Source organism: Aquila chrysaetos, chromosome 23 (assembly GCF_900496995.4).
Source record: "Aquila chrysaetos chrysaetos chromosome 23, bAquChr1.4, whole genome shotgun sequence".
Taxonomy (NCBI): Eukaryota; Metazoa; Chordata; class Aves; order Accipitriformes; family Accipitridae; genus Aquila; species Aquila chrysaetos.
Window position 1 is genome coordinate 5,361,480 of NC_044026.1, and position 10,632 is coordinate 5,372,111.

The 10,632-nt window shown below is 42.5% G+C and overlaps 1 long non-coding RNA gene across 14 annotated transcripts in view; it reads left to right on the forward strand.

The window, feature by feature from the left end:
* The window catches only part of LOC115334584, a 39,996-nt gene extending 29,892 nt beyond the window's left edge, over positions 1 to 10,104 (forward strand). For 11 of the 14 annotated variants that reach the window (XR_003921170.1, XR_003921167.2, XR_003921174.1 and 8 more), the window contains 2 exons: positions 4,690 to 4,813; positions 6,827 to 10,104. This is a non-coding gene — a long non-coding RNA (uncharacterized LOC115334584). The remainder of the gene's footprint in view (positions 1 to 4,689; positions 4,814 to 6,826) is intronic. The other 3 variants (XR_003921179.2, XR_003921180.1, XR_003921172.1) reach the window with 3 other exon arrangements.
* Positions 10,105 to 10,632: the final 528 nt, after the last annotated feature.

A 10,632-nucleotide genomic window follows, 5' to 3' on the forward strand; every position in this document is an offset into this window, starting at 1 on the left:
CAGTTACAAAAAAAAAAAAAAAAAAGCGTGCTGGAGGGATTTAGGGAAGTGTGCAGGCTAGAGGATAGTGGCAGACAAAAGGGAGTTTTTCTTCTAAGAACATCTGCACAGCTGGAGCTCTGGCAACGCTGCGGTTAGAAAGCCTAGGTGTTGCCTGGCTGGGGCAAGGGACAATGTCTGTTTGGCACCCTCCTGACACGCAAATTTGGCCAGCGGTTCTTAGAGCAGTCCTCAGCCCCATCCCCTGCCGTGTGCACGCAGACGTGCACACGTTGCTTTGCCATCAAATGCCTGTTTTTGGGAATCTGCCACCCTGGAGGTAAACTGTACGTAAATGATGTAAGGGTAAGGGTGGAGGTAGAAACTGTGATTCTTTTACATGCTAAAGTAGATGTAAAATGGTGTCGTGGTTTAACCAGGACCAACAGGCACAAATTTCACCTGGTCTCTCAGGAATAGGATTGCTGCAGTGGCTCTAGACCAGCACAAACCCAACATCCCGACTCCTAGATGCCCTGCAAAAATGTCCCTATAGCTCAGGGTGGAGAGACCTAACAACAGGTCTGCTAGAGAAACAGCCCTGGCAGCCTAGCATTGACCCAGCAGGATAGGAAAGATGCTCCCTTTTGGCACTTGCACCCCCAAAAGTCTTTCTAAGGTCAGGTAACCACCTACGAGTGGAGCACTGGCTAACTCTGTCCGATCTGCGTTGTGGTATAAAGGAAACATGCGTGTGAGTCTGAAGTTGCTCAGGTTTTTGTCTGTCTCGGGCTGTTCAGTCATCTCTGCCCTTCCTGGGGAGCGAGTCCCAAATCCAAAGACGATCCTAACAATGCAACCTGTGTGCCTGCCTTTAATATAGCATGTACTTAAAACTGAATATAAGCAGGGATGAGGCTTTAGATCTTCCTCAAATCTCAGTGTAACTTTGAGGTTGTCAGACAGTACTGAAGTGAGAGATCTGGAGTAGGAAAATTAGTGAACACAAAAGTCATGATATTTACTCAGTTTATGCATTTTCTCCCTTTTTTTCACAAAACCTGCATAACTGGCGTGTAATTGTTTTGCTAAGCGAGCCTTGAAAGCAAAAGTCTTGATAGCTGTCACATATCTTCTTTGTAGTACAGTGTGTTGTCCTTAGAAGCTAATCAGTAGAACTTGCTCAGAAGAACTTAATCAGCAGAACTGAGCACATTGTCAGTGCTTAACAAATAATAAATTATAATAATAACAGCAGTTCCTTTTGACACAACCTATCAAACTTTTGCTTTATTTCCGAGTGCCTTACTTGCCTGTAGTTAGGATTTAACATCTACTACAGCTCTGCTTACTATGGTTGAGAGGACTGGTGATACGACCTAACAGGGTGGAAGTATTGATCAAAATGAAATTTTGACAAACGGCAGAAAAAGAATCCTGAGAAAGTTCTTGGACTGTTCCTTTTCACTTACCGGTGTTGCTTATAAGACTTCAAAATTGAATTCAAGAATAGATTTGATCTGTTCAATTGTTAAAATGTAAAACGCTATGCTTACGAGTTAATAGAATCACATTTGAATTTCCTGATAGTCTCTTTTTTAAAAGACAGACTCATTAGGTTTTCCTTACAGAAAGATGAATGCATCCAGAAGCAGGTCTATTATTATTAATTATTTTTATTATAAGGAGCTTGGATAGCTCAGAGAGTTGTTAACATATCCAGGGCTATCACTTCTTTGTCACCGTTGTAATTTGGCCCAGGCTGGGAGTTACTGACAATCATTTCATTTTCTGATTGTTTGGTAGTTTATATGCAATTAGTTGGTGGGTTTTATTCACTTTCAACAAAACATATATCCATGTTATAAAGAAAACGACCAGGTCAGCTCTGAGCTGCCGCTAATTGTCACAGGCTTAAATGGAACCGTGTCAAGTTATCCCAGTTGAGGGTCTGACCAATGATCACAACTGGCATTAATGAGCAGATGTGTTATCGGACTCCGCGGAGATGCCCCGGGTTGAGTGACAACAGAGGCGCTGAGCCGCCGCGGCCGGTGGAGCCGTGCCAGTTTGGCAGCTGACGGCACAGCGCCCGACGCCGGCAGGTAGAAAGTCCAGGTCGCCCTTGACGGAGGCACGGTGCTGGCTTCTGCCGCCTGTCCCCATGCAGAAGGAACCCCAGAGCCCGTATTAAAACACAAGCGACACGAGGCACCTGGGAGGGGGGAAGGCGGGGAGGGAGGAGGAGGAGGACGCTCCAGCGCCGAACTGACACGTCCCTGGAGCCGCGTATGCGCGCGAGATTGTGCTGCCAGCGCGACGCGAAAGCCACCGGCAAACGCGTCGGGGCTCTGTCTTTTTGGGGTTATGTGTGCGCCGTCTAAGCTGATACCGTAATGCCGGTTGTGTGTGTGTGACAGAAGAGGGGATCCTAAAAAGCACTAGCATTTCACGGGGGCAGCTGCTGATGCCTGCAGCACTCTTATAGCTGTAAACCAGGGGTTTGGACCGTGACAAGAGCCATGTCTTGAGCAGGTCATGCAGGTGAACAAAGAACAGGAACGTGACAAACTTGAGAGGCTGCACCTTTACCAGGAGAAAGGCAGAACGTACCACCCTCCTTTTGCTTTTATCTGAGTGCCGCGGGGGTTAAACCCAAGCCAATAACCCGTGCAGATACTCCTTGCTCAAGAGCAGCCACCTCCTTTCTCATGCCCACCTGCCACCAGGGGATGGTGGAAAGGAACAAGCTGCCAAATTAACCGTGCGGGACCTTTGTAAAGATTTCTGGTCTCTCAGCGTTCACAGGACAAACCTGGACCACAGGTAGCTCAATCTGTTCAGCTACTGCCAGTTTCAAAATTGGCTCAAGTTAACTGACCCCATATTTTTTGGTGCACTGGGAAAAAATTTCTTTTCACTGTGAGATTTTTTGTTGTAACCCAGGAAGGGAAAACAGCAGGAGAGTGAGAGTTAAACAGTGCTGGGAACGGAGAGGTCTTTAGGTTGCTCCCAGGCCTGTGACCCAGCTGATGGGAAGATGCAGAATATCTGAGGAAGGTGCAACAGTAATCACCACCTGCAAAACCTCTGTCACCCTTTCTGCCCATTTCTCCTGCCATTTTCAGCAAGATATGAAAAGATGTTTAGGCGCCTATTTGCTGTGACAAATCTGGGTCCTTCTCTGGATAGCCATCTCTGGTCCCAAAGCCACAACAGGAGATCACTGAGACTTGTGTGGGATATAGGTGTCCAAGTCCAGGATCGCAATCCACACCCCCCCTAAGTTCATCACCCGCATTTTTGCTAATAAAGACCTTAAGGCATCTAAAGTCCTTCTTCTGCTCGTGCCTCTTGGCCAGACAGTCACCAGCTCAGCCGAGCTGAACTTCTCAGCAGCTAATCCTGATTCACCTCCTCAAACGGTGCGTTGCTTTGCTCACACGTCTACAAAGAGTGACCTGGCAAAGCACATGTAACACACGATCAGGACCGAGCGGTACACAAAGTACAGCAGCTGCCTTCGCTGTCATTCAAAGCAAATGCCTTCAAAGTCCACCTGAGCTTCAGGGGGTTCAAGCCTTTATCTCTTATCTGCAAAGAGAGCAGGAACCCTAGCCAGGAAGCGACAAGCTAAATATTCATGGGGGAAGATATTTTCCATACTTCCTGCAGAAGTGGTGCTGATACGCATAAGGTTCTCTGGGAGGAGTTTAAGGCAATAAGGTGGAGGATAAGATACCTTCTCCAGCCCTCCTCTGCTGAATTAGCTGGCTCTACACTTAGCTGGTTTGGATTGGTACAAGATAGAGGATCTTGTTCGGTGTACTCATTGCTGCGTAAGGCGTTTCTAAAATACTGGCTTCGCAGCCTAATGAAAATACAGTGATTTTTCAGAAAAATCAGTAGAACATATCCTCAAAGGATATATGGACGTGATGATTATTGGAGTTTTAATTAAAATAGCAGGTAAAATAAGTATTATGGTGTGTTATTATTTGTAAGATAACAACAGAATAAAGGTGCCCATTTCTTTCTCGAGTGCAATTTTCTAAATGAAAAAGTAAACATTAATATCTTCAGAGATCTTACTGATCTTGTACGATAATTTAGAAAAATATCTCTATTAAGGATAGTTATATATGCTTTTTGTTGGAAATGCAATCACCAGATATGCACATAGCTGCAATCTGTAGACAGATTAAGTAAATTAAATCACTCAATGTCTTTTTTCAATAGCTCTAAAGTTAAAAGTAATTTGCAAAGAAAATACTCAGTTTCAATTGGTTTGTAATATCTGTTAATGATCTTTGGAAAAATTTCTGATAACACGCAGGAATTCCCTCAGGGACAGGGTTGTGAATAAGTGGATTTTTTTAAGTTTGAGATGTCATTAGCTAGTGATTTCTTTGAAGTAAAAAGCTGTTACAGAATAAATTGCAGAGGTATACAAGTGAACAGGACAATCATTTTTATGAATAATATACATTTTTTCCACTGTGCTTTCTGCCCCCCAAAGAAATAATTTACAATCTAACTTGCCATTACAAACATCGTGGAACCACAACTGCATGTGCATTTTGTGCTTACGTGATGTATATGCTCTGTCTTTATATGAAAGTACAGGTTGCTGGCGTAAAACTGCTAGTAAGGAGCTGATTTGCTCCTTTTAATTTTTTTTTTTTTTTCTTTCCTTTATTCTTCCGGTAGATAACTTTTCCAACCCACAAGGCTGAAGCAACTTCCCATAGCTGAAATGACTCCAGCACAGCTATTCCCTAGAAGACATCCTCCCTGATTTCTTGTGGGGCCTGTAAGATGACTGAAGTTCTAGGTAAGTGCAATCATGGAAAAAAGGGCCTCTATTCTCCTGGTACCTTGTTAGCATTAACATCTTTTTAACAGTTCAGAAGTGAACCAGATATCTATCATGCATCACCACAATAAGGTAACGTTTCTCAGGACGAATGAGATCTCCTGGTCTCTGCCCCCATCTGAGGATATCCCAAGCAGAAAAGGGTGCCAGGGGCATCAATAGGCTACACCTGCCGATGGAGAACATCGTCCTGTACAACTCAGCCATGGGCAGTTGAGGATGGGCCTGATGGCTCCATAGGCTCCTGTGGGTGGGTCTGGGTTTAGACAGGGACTGGGGACAATCTGAAGGGGTGCTGGTCTGGGTGACGGGGCACTGGGACTCCAAGGTGTGCTGTCACATAGGTCAAAAGATAAGGGTAGTTGCAGCCATTGAGCCGTTGGTTTCCTCACCTTCCTCCAAACCTCTTTTGCCCAAGACCTTATTGATCTTGGTCTGCTTTTTCCCGATCTGCAGACAGGGCTGTAAGGCACACCAAGCTAGCGTGAATATGACTGCTGCCTCCAGGGTTCCCACACGGGGTTGGAGGAGAAAGGATTTGTCCAGCTCTAGAAAGAGACGTGAACAGCCACCAGTTTGAAAAGCCTCCTAGTCTTTCCTGATCCTCTGAAGGCCCAGTGTAGAAACCCGTACGTACGCTGATAATCTATCAGTAGGTCAGACAGCCCCTCACCTCCCATACGTAGATGTTCAATGATGCTCTGCAGTTACTCTGAGAGTAGCAGGACCCCTTCCTGGCTGCTCCGTAGTCGTCACTGGCACTGCTCAATCCTAAGATGCCTTGACTTTGACAGAGGCCAATACCAGAAAATATGGAAGAAGACTCTCCCTCCTCACCCCGTGTTTAACAGTGTAACAGTTTACCATGGATGAAGATGCCTTCCCGACCCTGTCCATTGACTGGCATATGCCAAGGACCGCTGGGATGATTAGACATTATTACATAATACCAGCTAGTAAAACTCTCGCAGATTTTTTTTGAGGCTGGGAGCAACCATTATTATCATCCAGTCTGATCTGCTGCATAATACATGCTACTGAATTTAACCCAATCTGAACTTTGTGTGAAGATTTGCTTTTATGCCTGAAAATGCCTCCTCATTTACAAATATGATGCTGTTTTTCTCAGTACTATCCGTGCAGCAGCAAGTCCCATTAATTAACTGTACATTGTTTGGAAAAGCAATACCTCTTATCCGTTTGAAATTTGATACCTCTTCGTTTCACCTTGCAGGATAGGAAAGGTTTGTTTTTTTTTCCTTTGCTGCTAATTAAGTTGGAAGATCATGAGATGAAATGTTATTTATATTATAGTCATGCTTAAGTAGAGCTCTGACAAAGCCTGGGGATCCCATCGCACAAAGTGAGGGAGACTGTGCAAGTCCTTCAGGGCTGAGACTATTTGAATAGCCAATTGGTACAGTTTTGAGGAAGCTGAGTGATTTAACGGAAAAGATTGCCAGGCAAGTCAGTGGATATGTGCCTCCGAATCACCTATGTTTTTCTGAAAAACTCATCTAAAGTTTGAAAGAAAGGTATGGAAAACTGAAGTTTCTAAAACTGAGACCAAAAAAATGAGTTTGGGATATAGTCAGCAAAGGAAAAAAGGTGTTGCTAATATGTAGCTCTACGTCCTGTCCACTGTCACATTGGCCTCCAGTGGCTGAAAGTCCTCGAAGAGAACAGGGTACATCGAGGAAAATATCAGCAATGTCTGCTTCATGCAAGGGCCCAAAGCCTTCCAGAAGAACTGCTAGGGTCCAAGGACATCTTCTAGATTGTCCCAGGCAACGGTGTTTGTTCCAAGTTTATGGAGAAGGTTCGTGTATGATTTGCAGTTCCATGAGGGTGAATCTTCCCTGAGAGTCATGTGTTCTTTAGCTCTTCTCAAGAAATTTCCCATCCTTTTGACTTTTATCATTTTTATTGTCATTCTCTGGACTTGTTCTATTTCTACTTTCTTTTTTTCAGGGATGAGGTGACCAAATTTGAAGACAGTATTCAAAGTGAGGATGTGCCACTGATTTATATAATAGCATTATAATATTTTCCATATTATTCTCTAAAACTCTTTTCTTCATACAAACCCCATAAGATTCTTTTTAATTCTTTGAACTACGCTGCCTTTTAACATCTGTAGTTTACTCTGATCAGATTTTGACAAAGGAATAAAAGGCTCCATTTTTCACATAGAATTTTATTTATTGTTTGAACTTTAGAGAAGAAATTGGTTAACTCACAATTTAAAATTCTTGGCAATGTAGACCATTGGGCAAGGATTTCATTATCAGCCCTTCTATACCTTCTGTAGAAATGTGTGAGGCTGAAAGTCGGTGTACAAGGTCTTGGCTCAGTAGACTTGTCTTTTCTTATATAAACACAGCCAAAGACTTAATTTGGAGCTGCCAGCATCCCCAAAGATGTCAGAAATGTTCACCGGTACCCCCTTCCTGACAAAACATGCTGGGGCCATGCATTTAGATGCCGTTTAACCAGGACCACGCACACGTGCGAGCGGTACCTGAGTTCCGTGGTCTTCTGTTTACTGTACCGCACACCACGCCAGGTCCGGGGAAGACCCCTTTGAAAATGAGGCACTTGGTGATTGCAGAGGGTGAGGATCTCGCTCTCGTGTCACAGCTGGGCATTATGCCTTCGTCAGGGTATTAGAAAAGGCTCAGGGAAAACAGTTACGTCTATTCTATTGCCTAAGACACTTCCTGCAGCTACTGCCTTTCCTTAGAGTTACCAATCCAAGTGCTGACCCTGCCTGACCCTCCTTATCTTGTAAAAGCTGACAAGATCACAGCCTGAAGCAGTATAGCCACAGGCTCAATACTGGCTACCAAAATGTCTGTTTAGTATTTTCAAGAAACGCTGCTCTAAAGATTTACAATACCAGCTGCTAGATATATGGACAACACCAACACAGAGCCCTGACCCCTGAACATTCAGCCCCACTTACACAGAAATTTGTGCCTCTCGAGGGGCCAACACCGAGCTGCCACAAAATAGCGATTCCCTGCCTGCAAGTGAGCTGGAATTTAAGCATCATATGGTTGCATACACTCAGATATTGGGTAAAAGTATTTGAAAACTACAGCCTTGAGTTCAGAATTCATTGTTAGCTTCTTTCATCAGTTGCATTACCACTTTAGCAATAGAAAGAGCTCTGCCATTTCTGTGTAATATAAATATATATTTTTTTAGTTTAGTATAGAGAATCGTCTTAATTCTTCCATGACCAAAGCAGTTTTTCATCAGAAGTTATTTTTAGATGAACTGTAAGTTTCTTCCCTAGCAAACATTTTAGCTCCACTGTGTGAAAGCAAATGCACATTCTCCCAGATATCTCTAAGGATAAACACAGGTTTAAATATCCAAGAAATATTAAGAGACCGATCTGGTTTAGTTGTATATACATTCGTACACAACATACATTAATAGTTCTTGCAGAGTGGTTTTTTGTTTTGTTTTGTTTTTTTCTTTTCTTTTTAGAACAGCAAAGACATGGAAAAGGCATTGAGGTCCTATTGCTCCTGTCGGAAATTTCTGCTGACTACAGCATGAGTTGGATTGGGCCCAGAGAAACCAAATACACACAAGTAACAATGAGTTGGCCATACAAGCAAGGAAAATCACAGATAACAGGTGCACACAAATTAGCAATGTACCTTTTAGGTCATCCAGTACAGCTCCCTGACACCGTGAGATTGTTTCCTATGGCATATTTTCGGTTGTTTTGTGTGCCTAGATTAAATGTCCTAAGTGATGCCATGTCCCTAGGGAGAGATTGTGCTGCCTGGAGTATCTTGTTGTCAGAAGTTTTTTTTCCTTTCTTAACATCATCATATTTCTCCTAGTTATGTCCCTTCGCAGATCTCCCTCTTTTCCTTCATTGATGCTATTTTCCTCCACTATTTTTTAACTAGCGTGATATTGTGTTTATTTAGCATTAAGCCAACCCATAGCTATTTAGCTCATTTAATCTTCCCTAACAAATCCGTCCTTCCAGTCTCCTGGTTATTCTTCCTCTCCTCTTGTCACACTCCTGCCTGTCAGTATCTTTTTTAGTTATGGGATTTTGAAGATGTGATGCATTTCGCTGGACTGATGACAGATCTGGTATAGAGCTGAGCACCCTCAATGTCTTCCCACTGAAAAACCATCCTGATGTGCTCGGGAGAAAGCTGCCAGGGTTCTGGACAGACACACAGGTAGACTATCTTGCTCAAACCACTTCCTTGGTGCCACTTATTCTATTGGCCAACTAAACCCTATTAAAACAGTTAACCTAGTAGTTCAAAAAACAAATACATGTCGTTACGGATGTATTTTATTTCTCACAATGTTAGGAGAGAAAGTAGCACAGATAAAAAGGTCTTTGTTGCTGTTGTTGAGATTTTCTGACTCTTGGTCGTGGACAACACAGTCTAAAATTATGGAAGACGTCATCTTCCATAACTGTGTCTGACTGTTAGGAGAGTACATTGTAGAAAGTAATTATATACATAGTCAGAAGCCTAGCTGCTCACTTCAGGCAATAAATTTTGATCAACAAACAGCACTCCTTTAGTGCTAAATGAGATCTTGGTTGTAATTGAATGTCTTTACCTTTGTGTTCTGTTGGATTGGAGGAATATCATCTTAATCTGCTCTCTTTAAATTTTCATTAAGGAACGTTTCAGCTACCTGCAGCCTCATCTGATGATGTTTAATGATATCAGCTAGCTCGGTCTTCCGTGCACCAGCAGGGGCTTCTTTAAATTGGTCAAATGTACGGAACATTGTTTTCAAATTTAATGTACTTGGAATCAACCTTTTAAAATAATGGCATCTCTAAAGTCAGTTTATATACATAGTGCACACACATGCATGCATTTATACGTGCATGTGTGTGTATGCATATATATATGTGCGTCAGTGCACACACGTACAGAAACGCTGATCCTATTCACCTTCTTGAAACCATTTCAGCTAGTATTAACATAAATGTGCTGTTAAATTGGCAGTGTTATACATTTTTGTTGGAGTTTACTTCTGTAACATAAAATCGGAAAGATAAGCTGTGAAACTCATGCAGCTGATGACATAATGCTAGGATCTCGTGATGCTGAATCTCATATTTCTAGGAGTGTGGGATGGATGTTCCTTGCTGAAATAATTATACTGCCTATTGCAATATATGTTTCCTTGTTTTCATGTGGGCACTGAGATGTCCAAACCATTAAACGCATATGGTATAATAAGTCCTGTGTTCCTTATTTATTCTGAAGAAGGCATTAACTTTCTATGGTTGTTTTATTGTATAATAAAGCCAACTACTCTAAGAATCTGTGACGAACATAGCAATAATCTGTGACAATATGCATATTTACATTTAATAATGGTGTCCAAATGTACATATGTGCATATAAATATGCACACACACATATATATATATATACACAAACACACATAGAGACACATGTACACAAATTAAATGGAACCAATTAGAATGTGGCATAAATAGATTCAAAGCTTACCTGTTATGGCTGTGTGAAGGGATAATTTGAGCTACAAAGACATGCAAGAAAGCATAGCTCAATACACTCCATTGGCTTGTTCCCATTATGCTCAACAGCGACAGGCTGTATGCTAAGACGGGGTACCAGCAGACATTCGTAATGACAGCTGGTTCAAAACAGAGCTTTCAAAATAGTGCAACACCCCTAACTTCCTTCCAAATCTTGGTGTTTGCCAGCACTTAACTGAGGCTGGTTCTTAAGGTCAGATGT